We start from the raw sequence: 22028 nt of genomic DNA on the forward strand, positions 1-22028 counted from the left end.
AAGGAATGGACAAAATCTGATGTATATTGCTCAAAATTCACAAAAGGTCCTTCAGTAATATAATTGCAGAAAGTGCATTCTTCACACCTGTAAGTGGCTTTGCTTTTGTCAACTGGGGCAAATTTAACTTAGTACTGTCTTTTTGCATCAGATTTTTTAAAGTAGTCCCTCTTTTATAGACAAAAAATAATTGTTAAGCAATTACTGAGTTTAACCCATAATTACCTCTTAAAATCTTCCATTTGTCAGTGATAATTTCCTTAATACTAGTGCTATTAACTGTAATTCCAAGACAAATATATTTCTGTGGGTCTATATCAGTCTAATGAAACAGCTCATCATCAAATACAACAACCTCAAACTTCTAACCACGAAATCTAAAAACATCGAAAGCTCAGAACAGCGACTTTTTTCCCCTGGGAAAAAATTCACTGGTCCGAGAAGCACACACACAACACAAGCACCCCAAAAAAACAACAATCCACACACATACACTTAAAATCCTACATCTGACCCTACACTAAACTGTACATACAGTACTATCTATCCACTGTCCTTAACCCAAACTTTAACCCTAAGTTCCATCACTATCGCACACTCACCTCACCTGCGCCCTAACCCTAACTCACATACCCCGCCCTAACCCTAAAGTCTGTCACTATTGCACACTCACCTCACCCACACCCTAACCCTGACTCACATACCCCACCCTAGCCCTAAAGTCTATCACTATCGCACACTCACCCGCGCCCTAACCCTAACTCACGTACCCCGCCCTAACGTCCACACAGTCGCACACTTACCTGAACCCAACCCGTAACTTTCCACCACAGTGCTGAAAATAGCAAAGCCACAGAAACGGACAACCAAATTCTTTCCCTAGGAAAAAATTTGGTTATTGTGCGGCTTCGCTATTTTCAGCGTTCGCTGTTTTCGGTTCGATATGCGACCATTCAAAGTATTAACACTTCGTTGATCTAATATAGACCCTATTTTTGTTGGTAATTTCATCCTCTCCTCTGACTCTTGAAGAAAAAGGTTTTCTGCTAAAAGGAGGGAAAAAAAGCAGCTCTTTTATCTGTAATTTCTTTAGCAACTTCAGATAAAAATTTGGGATTATATCCTCTATCAGTAAAGATTTTGACAATAGTAAATGCTTCCATCCTAAAACCATTGTCATTTGTGGTAAGCTTTGATGTTTATGTTAGCTGCCCCTAGGTATATTTTTCTTTATAAAGACAGGATGGTTGCTACCATAAAATAAATAACTGTTAAGCGTTTCTTTCCAGTAGATTTTAGTTTCAAATTTCTTATTGACAGCATGTAAATGTAAACTTGCACCCAAAAAAGTAAAAATAATGGTGTCCCCTGAGGAACTAATATAAAAAAAAGCAAAAAAGGGGTGGTCTGATTAAGGGCTTGAATAGAAACATCAGAGTCAAAGCACAAACTTTTCCATGAAAGAAAAGGTTGCCTGCAGATCTCCTGTATTAAACAATATTATGAAACAGATGGTTTGCTAGTAATTCTGGGTCCCACTGTCCAAAAACTTCTTCAATTTCCTGATAATGTCTGAAATTAAACTTGGACATTGTTTTCTAACACCAGTTCTAACAATAAGCATGTATTATTTTTATCATGGTAGAAATTGTGATGCAATTAATCAAATATTGTTTAAAATATTCAGTACCTACTTCATTAGGAATACATGTAAACAAAGACTTAATGTGTAAACTCCAAGCAAACATTGGTGTCTCTTCACTAATAATGTTAAAATTCCTTAATTAATCCAAAAAGTCCCAAGAATATTTAATTTTTCAATGTCTGTACAACCGGTTTTAAAACACTGTAAAAAAAATGAAAATTACTTCAGTAGCACTACAGAGGGCAGATACATTTGGTCTAAAAGGTGTGCAGAGGTGGGACGGGGGAACTGCTTTTGTGAAGCTCAGGTATACTGAACAGTATTCCAATTTTTGGATGATCAATAGAAAGAAAATCATAAATTTCCAGGTCAGTGTACTCCTGTGGCAGAAGATTTTGTAGTACATTGTGTGCACGTTTGTATTTTTGATATACTACAAACGTTCGCACTGCTCTATACTCCTAGATTCTGGAGCATGGACTCCACAACAAACATGCAATCATTTTGGGTTTACCTTCATAATGCAGATCACGTTATGGTCGACCCCACTTCCGCGAATACCAAACTGTTACTCTTCAAAATGTCGAACACCAAATTTCTGAACGACAAAATCTTGCCCCCTTTTTGACCCATGTTAGCACTGGTGTGGAGGTGTGGCATGGTCAGAAATGTCGAAATTCAAAGTTTTTTCGACATTTGAAAGATTTTTCAGTTCAGGTTTCACGGAAACAGTTCAGTGATGTGGCCGGTCGATTATATGTGATTGCCCTTATGAAGGTAAACCATAGTTTTGATACCCCCCCCATCCTGTTAGCCTTCATGAATCTTAACACCTTGTTACACAAGAGGTCTTACAAAGCTTTGTTTTCACAGAAAGTCAAATTATGAAATGTATTGTGTGCTTTACTTTTGAGCATAAATGTATTGCAGCACACTCACAAAATTTATAAAAATTTATAAAAAGCTTGAAAGACTGAAAGGAAATAGATTAAAACAGGAAGGTTTGCATAAAGAGGAGCATGGAATACTTTAGTTATCCAGCATATAGTTTTAAGGGGGTCTGTATTACATTGACAAATGCTTAAATGTTGGAATCTCTAAAGGTCGACCTTAAGAGATCGAACATTTAAGTGTTCGAAAATGTAATAAAAGAAAGAAAAAAAAAAGGTAAACACCCCCCCCCCCACTTAAATATACCAACTCCGAGATCGCACTTCAGTGCACGGCAGAGCGGAAACAGGGAAATTTCCCATTCCCTACACTGTAGCGCAATCTTGGAGTTGGTATATTTAAGTAGCATGGAGTTCAGGGGGCTTGCCCCCTTGCTTACACCCTTTAGTTTTTTTGTTTTAGTTTTATTTATTTATTTATTTTTTAATTTTTAAAGATATTCAAACACTTAACTGTTCGATCTCTAAAGGTTGACTTTTAGAGATTCGAACACTTAAGCGTTCGTTTATCTAATATAGACCCGTTTTAAGATCTATGAGCGTCTTAGTTAAATTGGCTGTCTTGGCTGAAATGAATGACAAACCTTTTGTCAACAATTTAATGTATTTTGAAGTACGTTTTCCTTGTGAAAGATTAAAAATGTAAATCTTACCCTTGGAATTAACACTCAGTTCACAGCATGTGTTCATCAGATTGATGCCTTATACCCTTAGCTATTTTGGTTATATCCTGCCAAGGTTATAACAGCCAGCAGCTTCCAAAGCTTCAGAGCACCTTCCAGATGCCCAGTATGCCTAGCAGCCTGAGCTGAGTTGGCTAAAAGACAAGTTTGGTTTCAAAGCCCTTCAGAGCTTTACTGCCACTGAAGAGTACTCTCCTCTGAGGGTTTTAGAGGATCACAGTCAGCTTGTCCTTTCCTTTACTGGTCACAGAAGTTCTCTTTGGGGAAAAAAACTTCCATTTTCAGCTTGGCCATGGAACAGACTACCGGTTACAGTCAGTCCCTTTTCCAACCACAAAAATAATAAGTTAAGCAAACAGCCTTTGCCACAACAGCAGGCTAACAATTTGCCTTCACTGCAGTTGGGTGACTGTGCTATGGCTGTTTGTTGTACCACAGACCACTCAACTTTTACTCCAGTTCCATCTGGTATAGCACCTACAGCCACTATGGACCAGGAGTTTGCCATGTCCTGTGCAGCTGTTTGGGTCCCCTCAGTGGGCAAGGAATAGCCCCTCTTGTGGGTCCTGAGAGAGTGAAAAGGGAAGGTTTCCTGTTTGTGTCAGAATGCTGTGCTTTCTTAGGGAAAGCAGCTGCTTTCATTAGTAACATGGTTGGCCTCATTTTTCCTGTCAAAAAGAAACAGAAAACTAAGCATATTATCTACTTCTCCTCCTCACATTTCTTTGGATAGGAGCAATTTACTAGATCTGGCTTAAGGTTTAATTCATACTGTTGGTCCTTCTTGTAGAGTAGTTTCTGGTAAAAGAAAGAAGAATTCCTCTTCTCCTGAAGAGTTTCAAGATTTTGAATCTGAAAAAGAGGATGCAGGGATGGATGCAGGTTTCTTTCCTCAAATTTCTGTTTCCAACTCAAGAGGATAGATCAAAATCTGATTCTCCCTCTGGGAGTTTCTCTTTCTTTGAGTCAGTTACTAGAATGTGCCAGTGTTGCCAATAGGAGAACACTGAGGTTTCTCAGTCCCTCAGAAAATGCTGTAAGTTGTTACAGAAGGATTTTTCAGAAACCACTCCCTTTCCTCCTGTTCTGTCTGCTTTTTAGGATGTGTATGTTACTGCCTGCTGTTTTCCTTACAGTTAATCAGCTGCCCCTAAAAAGGCAAATAGGGATGTAAAACATTCCTCATCTTTTAAGTTTTTATACACTATTCTCAAACCTGATCCAGCAGCTATAGCTTTAGTTGATGCCACTGCAATTTACTTAATTCCAATCCTGCCCTTTCTGATAAGGTTGGGAAAATTACTGACAGGAAAAATAGGCTTCCCATATTACTAATGAAAGCATTGGTATGGGGAAAAGTATATTCTTCTGCAACTTTGATTTTCAAAATGTTTAATTGTGAGGCTCTTGTATTAAAGTTTCTTCTGAAAAATTGTGAAAGTATGAGGAATATTGTATCTGCAGTTTCTTCTTCTGAGATAAAATGTCACTAATCATTGGTAGTAGTGTGTATGTGACTATGATATTTAAAAAAAAATGTCCCTTGGATAGAGTTTTAGTGTTTGGCCCCTCTGCTGGAAAGTTAATCAAAAAGTGTGATGAAAGGGGCAAGCTGATCCAGGGAATTTCTCAAGATTTTTCAGTCCTTTTCCAAATTGTCCAAGGGATTTTCTATCTCTTCATCCAATTTTGGCAAAAAAAAAAAAAAAAACGAATAAACAGATTCAGCAAAATGTAGGAAAACCTTTAAGAAGGTTCCAAAAAGAACTCCCAAACATACTAAAGCCAAGGATAGTCCAACAATTCCGAATAACTTATTCAAGAGACCTTGTGACCCTCTCCTATCCTGGCTCATTTTTTCTTCCAGAAAATCTGAATCTCCATTTTTCCTCTTTAGCAACAGATTGTTTCCAATTTTTTCTGAAAATCATTCATGAAGGTTACAGATGGCAGTGAGAGAAAATTCTTTCTTTCCAGGGGGTCATTCCACATCCTCCAGATCAGGCTGCTTCCATCTGTTCTTCATCACATGCTGTTCCAAGGAGTGATAGAACCAGTTCCTCCTTCCCGGGTGAGAAAGGGGTTTTCTTCAAAGATGTTCCTTGTGCCAATGTAGGAAAATGCTTGGAGACAAGTACTGGATCTTTCTTTCCTAAACCTGTTTGTGATAGTGCACACATTGAAAATGATGTAATTTCACAACCTGTTACTTGGTCTTCGGAGATGATTTAATCCATCTGTAGGGAGTTTCTGAAGTAGATCTCTTTGCCTCCACTCTGAACTGTCAACTGGCAAATTTATATTGCAGAACAACATGCAAGAATGCCTGGAAGACAGATACCCTTTCTTTTCTTTTATCAGAAATATTCCTGTATGGTTTTCCATCCTTTCCACTAATATCCAGAGTACATCTGAAGATTCAGAAGGAATCCTCCAAAGTAATTGTGGTGACTCCCTTCTGGCCCAGGTAACCATGGTTCTCCCTTCTTTTGAAAATGGCCAGGGGCAATTACCACAAGCTTCCTCACAGCTTGGATCTACTCACACAAGACCAGGGGTGTTTGATATACCCTGACACCAATCATCTTCAGTTTGACTGCCTGAATGATAGGATCTTAATTCCTTTTAGGCACCTGCTTAGTGAGGCTGTGCAGCTGTTAATAATGGAGGCAAGAAATCCTGCTACTTGAAAATCATATATATTAGCAAATAGAAAAGGTTTTCTAGCATAGCTCTCAACCGTCCCTCTCCAAAATGAGGAACACTAGCCTTCATAATGTGGAACAAATGGGCAAAATGTGGAACACATACCAATGGCTTACAAACAACTTCAACTAGGAAGGCCATAGGATGGTTAAAATATGCTGGTTTTACTTATAAAGAAGATCTTTTAATGACTTAATATGATTCATTTCTATTTACCACGGATTTCACTTAAAAAAAATTCCTAACACTTAATGTGTGACAGAGTCTTTCAATGTGGAACTTTGAGGAACATGAACTTTTTAAGACCCCAAATGAGGTACGTTCCTCTTAATAAGGTACATTTGAGAGGTATGTTTTCTAGTTGGTGCCAATAACATAACCAGCACTTATCACTGCTGAAGTAGCCACACCCTTCCTCCATCCCCCTTTTTTGGTGTGTTTTTTATACCAGAGTGCAAACATTTATTTTTTGTTGTTCCTAGTATTATCCTTTCAGGGCTGTGCCTCCCTCTCTCTGCTGGCAGGAAAGCTTTGAAGGGTATCACACCGAAACTTGTCTTCTAGTCAGCTCAGCTCAATATACTTGACAGTCTGATCGCATGGAAAGTGCCGTAAAGCTTTGGAAAATGGTCAGCTGTTATATCCTTGGCAGGATATAACCCATCTAGTTGAAGCTACTGCACAGTGATCATTAAAACATCTGCTGTTTTGTTAAATTCAGCTTGCATAACTACTTTATCCTTCATCCTCCCACTCGCTTGCTCAATCCCCCCCCCCCCACCATCACTGGAAGTTAAACATAATTTCCGAGTAGAGAATTCTCCACCAACTGACACTCTGATTCGCTGTGGTCCACTGTAGTTTGGTCTGGGCAAGCCTTTCATATCTCCTTAGAGATTTACTTTGATTCCCCCCCCCAAAAAAAAAAGAGGTTGAACATTGAGGTACACTATTCTCTTGTAAATGTTCATCATGCCTGGTAATCTGATGCAGCAAGGTAGGGAACGGGTAAGTGATACCATTAGAGTTTGTTAATTGATCCCCGATATTCTTTTTTCTTTGTTATTTCTGTAGAAGTTCTTAGTTTCATATTTCATAGGTACTTATGTGGCTTTTGATCTATGAAGATTCTTAGGAGCCTAACCATGCATTCCCATAAAGTTTTTAGCCCTTGTATTTTAAGTGTAAATAATGCATGGCGCTTGTATTTAAGTTTGAATAGCCCACAGCTTGGCAGACATTTACATGTTATGCCAGTCCATGAGGGACAGAGGTGCCAAACCAGGGATGAATTTGCAGTTCCCCGTTGTTTCAGCCAGATTATACTTACATACTTTTTTATGTGGAGAGGAAGATGATTTGAAAAGTGGTATTCTCTGTGATATGTATTTATCCCTCCAGCATATTCTGTTTATGTTGCAGAAAAGTTTAAGATCTCTTTTGTGTTCACACCACTATTGGACTTGAGGACATGCGGTAGATCTGAAAGGATGTGATTAGTTTAGGCTCTATAAGAGATGCAAAAATTGTCCCTCAGTACCCTGTAAGACTCCAAGAAGAGGATTAGGTATTTGAAACTGTCAGTGTGGCTTTTTTGATTTTGGCCCTTGGTATTCTTGGTGAGAGTGGTTTAAGTTGTGACAAGTGTTTGGACAGGTACATACCACAGGGGGCATTATACTCTTTAATCTGCCTAATAAGTGCCAAATATAGTGGAATGATCACATCCTTTGACCTGGATGGCTTACCCTTACTAACAAGTTTCACAATGAAAAAGGACTTTATTACAATAATGGATACATGGGTATTCGAAGGACAGCTCATTGCCTACCCAGGTCCCCAGGTCCTTAACTACCGCATCAGTTTTCAAGGGTGTGTTATCAGTGTAATAGTTACAGGGGACGTCATGCTTGATGAAGGACACTACTATGCATATTTTGGCAATTAGTTGTAATCCATGGTTTTGACATCAGATATTTGTTTGGGAAGGCCCTATTGGAGGTTTTGGTGTCTTCTGCAGAGTTTATGATGGCCCCAAGTTTGCAGTCATTTGCAGATTTGTTTAGCCATGAACCCTTAAGATTAGCTTTGATCTCCAAGAAAATGCCAAAGAGGTGTGGCCCAAGGACTGAACCTTGGGGTACATTGATAGTAACAGTTCATTTGGAGGGTGTAGAGCTGTCACCCTAGTTCCCTGGGTTCTGTTAGTGAGCCAGTTTGATATCCAATGAGGTATGTAGGGATTTACATTTAGCTGGATGAGATTATCAACTGTACCTGAGTGCAGGATGTTGTTGAGTTTCTTTGTGAAGTGTAGCTATGCAGTATGTACCAGTTTTCCTTCATCCATTGCTTCAGTAACCTTATTGATTGATTGATTGATTGACATTTGTCTACCAGGAAAGTCCACTGGGCTAGACTAGCCCATTTTCAGCAGAGCCCCGGGGAGAAAAGCTCCAAGGTACATAAATAGAATACAAAACAAAATTCAAAAGTAGTTTGCATCAAAAGTATCTTATAATAGTATATACAATTACAGAAAATACATAAACTTATTGGAAAAACAAAAAAAAGAAAATTTACATATTATGAAGTGTGAGTCAATGAAAGAAATCTAGTACATCCAGCAAAGCATAATACAAATGTTTAGCAAAAGAGAATAGCAAGCTGTTATACAATTGAATCTATATTTGATCAAGAATTGGAGATAAGGAAGTAAAGGTTAGTGTGAAGGCATGGAAATCAAGCAGGTTAAGTGGCAGGACCTGTCCTTGACAAAACCAAACTGGCTTGGGTCAAGAGTTTATAGATGCCTCTGTCCTTACTTATTAACTCCATAATGACCCTTTCCATAACCTTAAAGATGAGACTGGTCAGACTTAAGGGCCAGTAATTACCCAGGTCCATGGGCTCTCCACCATTGTGCAGAGGGATTACTTTTGTTGCCCTATATTTAATCTGGCATCAAGCTTGTTTGGATTCATCCTGGCATATTATCTAGCCCCATAGAAGCAGCGGTGTTGGCCTTTGATGGTGCTTTGAGGACTTGTTCTTGGAAGATTAAGGGGGGGGGGGTGGATGCTAGTAAGTAATCTGCAAATGTAAGAAGGAGAGGGGGCTGAAGTTAGAGCCAAATTTATAGGTTCATAGGTTCATACTAGGCTATCTGCCCTAGGGCATTTATAAGCCTAGCCAGAGTGTGTTTGGCTTTCGTCACCCATTTTAAATGAATTTTGCTATGCCCTTTTTCGAGGTTAGTATATTGTGCCTCTGTCTAACAGTGACACAGAAGTGATACCCGGGGTAAACCTACGATCTCCCATCCACTCATCAAGATTCCTCTTGAAGAGAGTCAATGAGGGACTTTGCCTAACCTGGACTGGGATTTTATTCCAGAGTGAAGGGAGCCTCTGGGTTATGAATCTGTCCCTCCAGCATGTCCTATTTATTTCAGTGCTGAGGTTCAAGTCTCGAGCACGTAGCTTGATGGGATTTGGATTTTCTGAGGTGCAGCATGTCCATTAATTCTGGGTTGGACATGGCTTTATACATCAGGCACAGATCGCCTCTGAGCAGGCAGTATGCCACTGAGTAGAGCTGGAGTTTCTTTAACCGGGCAGCATATGGCATCTGTTTGAGCCCTTTGATCCTCTTGGTGAGGTACTTTTGGGGTCTTTCCAGTTGCTGCAGGTGTCTGGTAAGGTACATCCCAAAAGGGGCATTGTACTCAATTATGGGCCTGATGAGAGATGAGTAAAGAGGCACGATGACCTCTCCTGATCTAGATGTGAATCCCTTCATGATTAGGTGGGCTATATAAAATGTTTTTCTAACCACTTTGGCCACGTGGTTTTCAAATGAGAGATTGCTATCAACTTAGGTCCCCAGGTCCCTAATTACTTCTTCCGTACTTAATGGATTACCACCTATGTGGTAATTTGTGGGCACTTTGTTTTTGCCAAAGCGGATGACTATACACTTTTTGGCGTTTAGCTTGAGGCCATGGCTCTGGCACCAGTTGTCTGTTTCTATGAGGCCTTTTTGTAGGATGCTTGTGTTGGCTGGAGAGTCAATTATGGCACCTAGTTTGCAGTCATCTGCGAACTTGGTCAGCCACAGTCCTTCCATGTTGGCCTGTATTTTCGAGAAATATATACCGAACAAGAGAGGTCCCAGGACTGAGCCTTGTGGGACGCCACTTGTAACTGGTTTGGAGTCTGACATGGCTCCAGCAATTCTAACCATGTGGGTTCTGTCCTTGAGCCAGTTTGCAACCCATCTAGTGACATAGGGGTTTATATTTAAGCTGGTGAGTTTATCTATAATGCCCGAGTGGGGTATTGTATCGAAGGCTTTTGCGAGGTCCAGGTAGGCTGTGTGGACCACCTTCCCCTCGTCAATGGCCTTGGTGACTGTTTCAAAGAAATCAACCAGGTTTAAGAGGCAGGATCTGCCCTTAACAAAGCCGAACTGGGTAGGATCCAGTGTCTGTAGGTCCCCAATATCTTTATTTATGAGGTCCATGATGATCCTTTCCATAGCTTTGCAAACCAAGCTAGTCAGGCTTATGGGGCGATAGTTTCCAGGATCCATTGAGGCACCACCTTTGTGGAGAGGGACCACTGTTGCTGTACGCCACTCTTTGGGTACATATCCTGTAGTAAGGCTGAGATTGAACAGTAGTTTTATGTTTGGGTTTAGCTCTTCTTGGAGTTCATGTAGGACACAGCCCGGGACACCGTCTGGTCCCATTGATGCTGTGTTTTTTGCTTTGGAGAGGGCGGCTCTTACCTGAGCATCTGAGATGTCAGGAGGGCAGCAGTCTGCTGGGATAGATATTTGCCCTTTTGGTGGGGGGGGGGGAGTTTGCGCTGAACCTGTCAACTAGGATGTTGGCAATGTCTGTGGGTTTGGTGTATTTTTTGTCATTTTGGACTAATTCTGAGCATATTTGGGAATTCCCACCCAGGTTCCTAACATAACTAAAGAAAGCCTTGTGATTATCCTTAGTGTCTTGTGCAATTTTTCTCTCGAAGCTGGCCTTAGATGATTTTATGAGTGCCCGTAGTTTTTTGCTAATACTGATCAGAGATGCCTTCCCTTTTTGGGATTTTGCTCTATCATGTAGTAGCTTCCTCCTTCTATTGTATACTTTGTTTATGGCTGGGGTCTACCAGACAGGACGCCTGCCTTTGGAGGATTGGGTCGTGGTTTTATTTGGGATTGCATGATCCATGCATTCCTGAAGGTGTTCATAGAATGCGTTTATAAAGGATTCTGCAGTCTGGGCCGTATTTTCCACAAGCCCGGGGGCTTTGAAGGATTCCACCTCGGTTTTGAGGAGTGTGAAATTTGCTTTAGAGAAGTTTTTCACTGTGGTTTTCTGGGCAGGGGGTGGGGTCGAGATGTGAATATCCAGTGAGATTAGTTTATGGTCTGATCTTACCAGTGAGGGATACACTTCTGGTCTGGAGCATAGAGCCCCCATGTTGGTGATGATCAGGTCCAGTATGTTTTCCCCTCTTGTGGGAGTGGTAACAAGTTGTTCCATAGCATTTGAGTTTATAAATTCTAGGAACCTTTGGGCTAGGGTGTTGGAGCTAGGGTAATGCTCCCAGTCTGTGTTTGGGTAGTTGAAGTCGCCCAATATAATGGTGTTTGGCGAGACCTTCATATTTTCCAGTGTTCTCAGGAAGGCCGAGTGGGGTTCCTGGGTTTGGGAGGGTGGTCTGTAGCAGGCTATAAACCGGAAGGCAGTTTTACCCACTGTTAGTTGCACATGGATAGTCTCTGATGCTTCGTGCTGTGCCACCAACCTGGAGGTGTGGGTATCTTTGACGAATATTGATACTCCCCCTCCTTTTGTGGTTCGGTCCAAGTTTTGGGGCCGAAAAGCATGGTATGAGGTATAACCCGGTAGTGCTGGGGTGCTCTCGGGAGCCTTGAACCAGGTTTCTGTTACTGCACAGATATCGATGTTCTCCATGTTAAGGAGAGTTTCGAGTGCGTGCATCTTGAGGTTTAGACTTCTGGCATTGAGTAGCATTACTCTTAGTTTCTTATCCCTTGTGATACCTATGGAAGTGGGTTTGTCTTTTGAGCCTTGCCTAAAAAAGGCACTATGGGGGTGGCAAGAGCCTTTGCCAATATCCAAAAGCCCAGGGGTGACAGGTGCAAGCCGTCCCTAGCGAAGCATCATGGCTTGTCGAGCATGCCATCCCAGGCTGACAGGCATTGGATCCCCTTTGAATGACACCAATACTTAAGCCAATTGTTGAAATTGATCATCTTGTCTTCATACTGTGGCATCATTCTTGGTGAGGGTAAGATGCTACTCAAGGTCAGGGTCATACCGGCCTGGGCCACATGATCAGAGAGCTCCTCTATGTCTCTTTTCATGTAGTCCAGGGAGGTACGTCTCAGGTCATTCACACCAGCATGGACAATGACTGAGTCATATTTGTACTTGCCTTGGAGTGACCTGAGTGCTTGTGTTATGTGGCGGATCCTAGCGCCCGATAGGCAGCTCACCGTGACCTTCTCCTTGTTCAGCCTGGTGAGCGGGACGTCACTGTGCCTGACGATAGAGTCACCTATTACAAGTGTATCAGGTGTGTTGTTTAGCCTTAAGGACTGTGACTGTTCAGCACACTGGCTTTATGAGCTATGTGTTGCACGTGTTTTGTTTTGGGGTAGCGGTTGCTTAGGTGTCTGCTTTGGAGGTCTCTGCTGCTTAGGCAGATTTTTATTTAGAGCCTTCGAGTATGTTTTTGTGTGTTTATGTGTTTGGTTTGCTGTCGTGGTAGGTCTATGTGAGACTGGAATTGTAGTGAGTGTGGTTTCCTTCTCCTCCTGACTGGTTGTGCCAGTACTGAGTTGAGAGAGCTTAGCCTCCAGTTTGGCTATATGGTTGCATCTCTCACATGTGTTGGAATTTGTTGGGAGGAGGAGAGGGTTGTCTGTGTACATGAGGCAGTTGTAACATTGCCTCAAGATTCCCAGATTCACCAGCTGGACCGGAGAGGAGATTGACAACTGACCTTTGGACATGCTAGAATAGTATTGGGAATTCCTTTATAATTGAAAAAAAGGGCGAATGGGGAACAGGGTACTCAAGGGGAGTTTGTGAGGGTGTAGTGCTTTTAATTTTTAGTGCTGACATATAGCTTTAGTGAGCAAATGCCAGGCTTTAGAGTTATCTGCTTGTAGAGTGGCTATGTCCTCTGGGTCTGAGTATGTGTTACAATTTACTGTTAACTCTTCGAAGTGAGCATTGTTTCTGAGGTTTCTAACAGTTAAAGAAGGCTTCTTGGTTGTCTTTTGCCTGGGTAGCTATTTTACTTTGTGTTTAGCTGTGGTTGATTTGATCAGGGATCAGGGTTCTTTGTTAAGTTTAGCAAGAGCATTTTTGGCATCTGGAGAGTTACATTTATTTTTAAATGCACTGACCTTTTTTTCTTTTATTCTAGAGCTTGTTTATATTTGTGTCCATCACAGGGGTTTATTTTTAAATTTGTCATTGTATTTACTTCAGAGGGGGACACATGCATTTATGCTAAATGCATGTCATAGAATTTGGCAGTAAAGGATTCTGCATATACAGAGGGCTCATTGGGTTTGAAGGCGATGTTGAATTTAGCTAAGTTGTAGCTCAGTTTTAGTAGATTAGCTTTAACATAATCTCTGAATATCAAGTTATTGGAGGATTCTTCTGATTTCAGCCTTATGGTGATTGTTATTGTTATTGATTTATTTATAGTCTGATTTGTCCAGGGAGAAAGTTACAACTGATAGGGAACAGAGCTATCCAATATTTGTGAGAACCAAGTCCAGAATTTTGTCACCCTAGTTGAGGTGCTGAGTAGCTGGTTCATCAAGTTTGTATTTAAGAAGTCCAGAAATCTTTGGGCATACATTATAAGGGGATGTACAAGTCTCCAATTTGATGTAGGGTAGTTGAAGTCCCCTAGGAGAATGTTGTTTGGCTGAATGCATAAAGACTCCGTACTAGTCAGGTAGGAGGTGTGGGCTAAGGTGGACATGGCAGGGGTGGGGGTGGGGGGGTCCTGTAGTTGACTATGATGTGATAAGAGGTTTTGTTAATGGTAAGGTGGACATAGAGGAGTTCCAGTTTGTTATCCTGTCTAACAAGCCTGCAGGTGAAAATTTGTTTTATAAATGTAGAGAGACCGACTCCTTACTTGCATTTGTCTAGTGCAGTGGACCTGAACACATATGGTAGGTGTTGAAACCTTGCACTGAAGGGTTGCTCTCAATGATCTTGAACCAGGTCTCTGTGACGATGCATATACATATGCATTCCAGGGTAAGGAGTACCAGTAGGGAGTAGAGTTTTTTGCTTAAGGCTGTAGCATTGAGCAGTAGTACCTTTATATTATCTGAATTCTGTTTTATGTTGAAAGCTTTTGAAGACTAATGTCGCATAACACAAGCATTATGGGGCTGGACAAAATCTTTTCCAGTATATGAAGACCTTGGGAGGATAGTTGCAGGTCATCCTTGCCAAAGCAGTTAGGCCCCTTTGATTGATAGTATAAACTAAGACAGTTGTTAAAGTCAATCATCTTTTGTTTGAATTGTGGCATAATTCTTGGTGAAGGTAAGATGCTGCTCATGGGTGGGTTCATACCTGCCTTGGGCACATATTCCGAGAGCTCCATCATGCTTGTCTTCATGTAGTCCTTTTAGTCTTTTGACTTGAGACAGTGTGACTCTTGGATGTATGTTTCATGATGGGTGCTGCCTGCGTTGTGTGTTTGCGATGTTGTTGAGGGTATTTGTTTCTTAAGTTACATTTAGAAGGCCTTTTTGGTTTATGTATGTTACGTTTAGGAGCCTCAGCTTATGTAGGTCATGTGTTTGGTCTGTGTGTGATTGATTTAGTATAGTATTATATGGTATTGACAACCTGCTTCTTGTTTGTAGTGGCATTATGTGACAGCTTTGCCTCCAGTGACATCATATAACTACTCTGTCACACACTATTTCCATTTGTTTAACTCAGTGACGTCATATAACTACAACTGTCACACACTGTTTCCATTTGTTTAACTCAGTGACATCATATAACTACATCTGTCACACACTGTTTTCATTTGTTTAATTAGTAGGTGGCTGTCACTAAACATGAGGAAGTTGCTTCATTGTCTCAGAATGCCCTTTTCGACCAGTCTGACTACAGAGACAGTTGGAAAATGTTAATCTATGGCTTCAGATGCTTTTGGAGTAGTTCGTAACTCATAGGTAAATACTAGGCTATCAGTCTGCAGACTACAACAAGCCTAGCCAGTAATCAGAGAGCAGAATCAAACCCTGTGCCTTGGATCTGAGAGGTTAAGACTAACTGTTATGCCAACTTTCCATTGCCTACAAGAGTGCTACATGTCTAAAATAAAAAAAAATCTAAATCTAAACATGAAAAACATACACTTGTCAGTGCAAAACAGAGCCTGTTTGCACAACAACTAAGATAAGTGTTTCATCTCTCAGTTGCAGTGCTTGATATGGAGTATAAGTGTGGATAGACAAGATTTGGTTTAAGCACCAACACCAGGTAATTGATAATTAATTTGTCTAGACTGGCTACAAGGCCTTTATGGTTTAGGTAGGTTACTTTTATTACGGTGTATTATAGTAAACTCTGCACATTATACAGTTATAACTGAAATGTAGTGTTAACTAAGGTTCCTAAGAGAGAGAATTTGAAAATGAAAGTGCCTGCATCTATTAAATACAGCATTTTGCACTGCCATTCAGAGTGCTACATGCCAATGTTAAGCTGTAAAGCTAAATCGAAATAACCAGTAAGAAAGATCTCAGGCAAGTATTGTTTACCCCTTTGAAACAGCAGTAAATTAATCCCTGATATAGAACAATCAATATTGTTCTCAGTAAGATTATGCTCTGACTAGAAAACCAACTTTAACAGTAAAGTAAAGAGTGAATGCAAGGGTATAAAAAGAGTGAAAGCTATAGGTAAAAAAGCTTTTTTATTAATCATATGAGGTACAATCTGATGAATTTTGAAGGGAGGGAGTAAAATAACACAGTGTAGAAAAATGGAGGGTCTGTTAGTTAGCCTTGGGACTAAACACACATTGTATGCATTTTTACCTGAAACTAAACTGTAAAAAAAAAGAATGGGGGAGAAGGTGTAAAGTCGAAGGAAAAACACTTTATATATCTGTTGGTACTTCCTTCTAGTTAATCAAACAACCAGGCAGCTATTTAAATCAGCTAACTATTGAAATGTCAGCCCTCAAAATGGCAAGTGCCAACATGCCAAAAAAGATCAAAAATACAGGTGAAGAGTAAATCACGAAGATTGCTCTTCTCCTTAAAACTTCTTTTTTCAGTGGGGGCAAGGCCCCCTCCCACACCCACAAACTTATATATATCAACTTCGAGATTGGCATGCCTCTCAGAAATGGGTATACTCCAAGAAATGGCATCTCAGACTTAGGTGTATGCAAGTCTGATCTTTCGGCTATTCAGTCTCTGTATTTCAGGAGTTGCTCTTGTGGGTCCCAACATTTCAAATGGTTGGCATTTAAATCACAAAGCCAGTAACCGAGAGACACAAAATGTTAAAAAGTTGTAAAATTCAGTAAAATAAGCCAAAAATATTAGCACAAATTTAAGTGAAACAATATGTTCTACTTTTAAAAAGTTGTAACATTCAATAAAATAAGCCAAAATAGAACAAATTTAAGTGAAACAATATGTTCTACTTTTTTTGGTTAATATGAATAGTTTGTCTGAAAAATGCCATAAAAATATTCTGTCAGCATGTGTTTAGCTCTCTGTACAAGTGTCTTGCAAAGCAATAATGGGAAGTTGCCACAGGAACCATCCTAATTAACCTCTACTCCACCTTAAAAAGTAAACTAGAGGTTTGCGACACTAAAATAGCCAAGTCTGCCTCTAACTTACCAGACTGTTCATAGCATAGCATAGCAGTGAAGCAACTACAATGGCTCAGACTAATTGCCGTACCTACTTCCAACTGCTTACTGCCCAAAAATAATACACAAACCTGACACCTGCCATCACTACAAAACATCCTCAAACACTACTTCCCTCTTAGGAATTTCCACTCACTGAACAAATATCTGCTGACCAGGAGCAGGTCTCACCATAGTGCTGATGACTCACTTCACTCAACCTATGCTGCTAAACAATGGAACTCCATCCCACCCTCCCTAAAACAAGACAACATTACCACACATTGCAAACACAACCTAAAACAACACCAGCCTTTCTCTTGGCTGTGTTTCTACTTCCATCCTGTCTAAACCCCCCTGTTCTTTCAGTTTATCGTCCAGTGCCCATTTCTTTATCAGTCAGCCTGACTCTTTCACCTTTCGTATTCATGTCACTTTCCCTTTCATGCCCACTACTGCTCTTCCAAATAACCAATATCCTTAATCCTCTTTCAGTAATAGCCCCTCTTACCCATCTCATCGTCTTACTTATCTACTGTTATCTCAACCTGTCCACTAGCAGAACTTTTTTCAAGTTATGTTTTTCCTTGATTATTTCTGCTTATACAGTGAATATAAAAGTGAACACACCCCTGTTAAATAAAAAATAAAAAAGTACAATAAGCTGGTTGCATAAGTGTGCACACCCTTAAACTAATACTTTGTTGAAGCACCTCTTGATTTAATTACAGTATTCAGTATTCTTGGGTACACACCTGCCATCAATTAAAGAGACTGCAATTAACCCCAAATAAATTTCTGCTGTCCTAGTAGGATTTTCCTGACATTTACTCAGTTGCCTGCTACAGCAAAAGCCATGGTTCGCAGAGAGCTTACAAAACAAGGGGATCTCATTGTTGAAAGGTATTAGTCAGGAGAAGGGTACAAAAAATGTCCACAGCATTAGATGTACCATGGAACAGACTGAGGACAGTCATCAAAAAGTGGAGAAAATATGGGACAACAGTGACATTGCAAAGAATTGGACATCCTCCAAAACTGATGAAAAGACAAGAAGAAAACTGGTCAGGGAGGCTGCCAAGAGACCTGCAGCAACACTGAAGGAGCTGCAGGAACTTATGACAAGTACTGGTTGTGTACTACATGTGACAACAATCTACTGTATCTGGACTTTGGGGTAGGGTTCCACAGAAAAATATCCAGGCCTGGATAAAATTTGCAAAATAATACATCAAGACTTCCAAAAGCATGTGGGAAAATGTGTTATGGTCTGATGAAACCAAGGTTGAACTTTTTGGCCACAATTCCAAAAGGTATGTTTGGCGCAAAAACAACACTTCGCATCACCAAAAGAACACCATCCCCATAGTGAAGGATGGTGGTGGCAGTATCATGCTTTGGGGTTGTTTTTCTTCAGCTGGAACTAGGGCTTTAGTCAAGGTGGAGGGAATTATGAACAGTTCCAAATACCAGTCACTTTTGGTCCAAAGGCTTCAGGTGTCTGCTAAAAAGATGAAGATGAAGAGGAATTTCACCTTTCAACATGACAGTGACCCCAAGCGTACATCCATATCAACAAAAGAATGGCTTCACCAGAAGAAAATTAAAGTATTGGAATGGCCCAGCCAGAGCCCAGACCTAAATCCAGTAGAAAGTCTGTGGGATGACCTGAAGAGGGCTGTGCACAAGAGATGCCCTTGCAATCTGACAGATTTGGAGCGCGTTTGCAAGGAAGAGTGGGCAAATATTGCCAGGTCAAGATGTGCCATGCTGATACTCATACCCAAGAAGACTGAATTCTGTAATTAGATCAAAAGGTCCTTCAACAAAGTATTAGTTTAAGGATGTGCACACTTATGCGACCAGCTTATTGTACTTTATTTTTTATATTTTTCCCCTAACAGATTTGTTTGTTTTTCATTTGAATTGTACAGGTTATAGGTCACATTAAAGGTGGAAAAAGTTTTGAAATTATTTATTTTTTTATATCACAAAAACTTGGCTTTTTAACAGGGGTGTGTACACTTTTTATATCCCCTGCACCTTTCCTCCTCATGTTTCTGTTCCTGCTCTGTTGACATCCTACCTCATTAATGTTAATGTACATATACTGAACCTATGTACATTGTCATTGTTCTTTTATTTCCAGATATTACGTTGGCATGTCTGTCTTATGTAAAGTAATATAACTTCAGAAATATATGAAAAATGTTGTTACTATTTGTGTTAATACTACCTGCAAAGCAGTGCTAACAATTTTTAATTTTATTTGTTGTTCATTGTAAATATGCAATTTATGTGGAGCTTTTCTCCCCGGGCCTCCGCCGGAAATGGGACTGGAGCCCAGTCAGACTTTCCTGATAAACAAAAGACAATAAATTGGTAAATTATTTAAGCTGAGACTCTAATAAGATGGCATCCTTTGACTGTGGCTCATGATGGAACCAGCTGGAAGGATCTTTGACTGATGCTGGCTGAGGACTAGCTATAATGGAGAAGTTGGAGGACTCCGAATCCAGGCATAAGGCAACAATCTCCAACCAGTAAAGTCTACCACTTAGAAACAGAAGTACATTAATTCCTACCACTGAATAATTGTGACTGCTCTCAGCATATCTTCCACCTGATTTCCCAAACTTCCAGCTTATTCTTAAAGGTTCCCTTTCTATAATCAACTAGTTCACGGATCAAAACTGAGAAGTAAAACACATATTTAGTACAGTCCCTGATATTTCTAAACAAATTATTATTCAGTTCTTTGTGTTTATTAGAATATGTTCTTTAATTCTTTTAGACAATTTATGTCTGGTCAGGAATCTATCTCCTGAATTTTATGATCTAGAGCAGGGGTGTCCAACCTTTTGGCTTGCTGGGGCCGCATTGAGTGAACAGAAATGGTCTTGGGGCCGCATATAAAATATATCATATAGTTAACTCTTTTGTTGCTCCGGAAGACCACAGTCTACCTCCTGGCTGTACTGCAGGTGCATTTGAACAATGAATAAACGTAATAAATGCCTAATATTTGCCTCAAAATTCTAATTCTCATTCTAATTCTCTAATCTAACAGTTAACTCTAACATCTTAGTTAATATATATATATATATATATATATATATATATATATATATATATATATATTTTTTTTTTTTTTTACAAATAAACAGATATTCACTACAGCACTAGCATTTCTCACTGGGAAAACCATTCCAGCAGTCCAACTACATAAAATGTCAACATCAGCAGTCCTACAATACTATAATCCACAAAAATAACCCAACAAATATGCAATAAAGTAAAGAATTCACATTACTGACTTAATAAAACAATTCTGAATAAGCTAGAAGAGGGTCTCACCCAAACAAATAACTGGTGCCAGAAATATGGCCTCAAGCTAAATGCCAAAAAATGCATCATCATCCCCTTTGAGGAAAGTGATGTCCCCACAAATTATCACATTAATAACAATGTTGTAAGCATGCAATAAGTCGTATGGTACTTGGGCAGCCAGGTTGATAGAAACCTGACTTTTGACCACCACGTTGTCTCCGTTGTAAGGAAAGCTTTATACATGGCCCAATTCATTAGTAAGGATATCTCATCCAGGGACAAGGAGGTCATAACATCCCTGTATTCTTCCTTTACAAGAGCCATTATTGAGTGCAATGCCCCTTTTGACATGTGCCTCAGCAAAACACCCTGCCAAAAGAAAGACTACAACCATTTCTGACAAAAAAGGTCAAAGGACTAAGTTCACTTAGTTATCTAAACAGACTAAAAAGCTTATTGCTTTCCTCTGTCTCTCACTGGCCGCTATAAATTTCACAATTGGCTTGCTTTCAAGGCTAAGAAAGATCCTGCCTTAAGAGACTTCCTCTACCTCAGAAATACTGGTTATACTTAAAAAGCTCACTACAAAGATCACAGCCTTCACTGCAACATAAACAAACCACTTTTTATGGACAGGTTCTTGACACAAAAACCTTCAACTTCTGTAAAAAGCTCCTCTCATTATCAAACAATGTAGTTCAGCAACACGATGGCTGGATGGATAGCCATAAATGTAGTCCTTGGGTAAGTAGCATAGCCTTCATCTAACCAGATGGAAAATCCACATACTAACCTTTCCCAGCTGGATGGCTAAGATCTAATATTGGTTACTCAAGTCTAGTTGCCCAAGAAGAGGGGCATGTTTAACTAAGAATTCCATTTGCAAAATTATATTCAGTATACACATTAAATCTCTCTCTCGTACGTACACACACACACACACACACACACACACACACACACACACACACACACACACACACACACACACACACACACACAGACACACACACACACAAAGCCCCTACTTGTAAAATAGGCAACCTCAGTAATCACATGACACCCACTCACTGAATGAAATTGTCTGAAAAAAAAAATCATAATAGAGATGGATTCATCCATGTAATTTTCCACCACCAAAAGGACCATCAATAAATCAACAAACAACTGCTCAGCAAAAAGTAAATCAATAAGAAAACCATAAACTATAATGCTGCATACTGGTGTAAACATATAACTTGTGTCAATCCCCAGGTTAATCCATACCAAAAGATTGTTTCAGACCTTCAGCTATGTACAAACAGCTTTCTCCTAAAAACTTAACTCATTGATATTTGCCTTGCTGTAATTATAATTGTAAAAAAAATGTTTTTAAGTTTATTTTGTACCACAATGATTTTCACTGTTACGAGATGTAATCTCTGCCATATTGTATGAGTACTACATCCATAATTTGCTGTCTCTCTCTCTCATGTATTATATTGTTTTGTGTTATTTTTGGAGCTTTTCTCCCCGGGCCTCCACTGAAAATAGACCTGTGCCCAGTCGGACTATCCCGGTAAACAAATGTAAAATAAAATAAAATAAATAAAAATAAACTTCCCTCCAATCTAAAGCCATTTGACATTCAGACATTTTAATTTGTGCAGAAGTTACTCACAGACTGACAGTTTACTGAGCTGTAATGCTGACCTTGGCTTTTGAAAAAAAACAAATTCTCAGACTTTGTCAATAGCTCAAAGTGTAGAGA

At 39.9% G+C, this 22028-nt stretch overlaps 1 protein-coding gene across 4 annotated transcripts in view; it reads left to right on the plus strand.

Annotated features, from left to right (window-relative positions):
• INPP5B (inositol polyphosphate-5-phosphatase B) overlaps positions 1–22028 on the plus strand; it is a 2334801-nt gene that overhangs the window by 2278092 nt on the left and 34681 nt on the right. The window lies entirely within an intron of this gene.

Source organism: Protopterus annectens, chromosome 1.part1 (assembly GCF_019279795.1).
Source record: "Protopterus annectens isolate FY-2018-M chromosome 1.part1, PAN1.0, whole genome shotgun sequence".
In the NCBI taxonomy this organism is placed as follows: Eukaryota; Metazoa; Chordata; order Ceratodontiformes; family Protopteridae; genus Protopterus; species Protopterus annectens.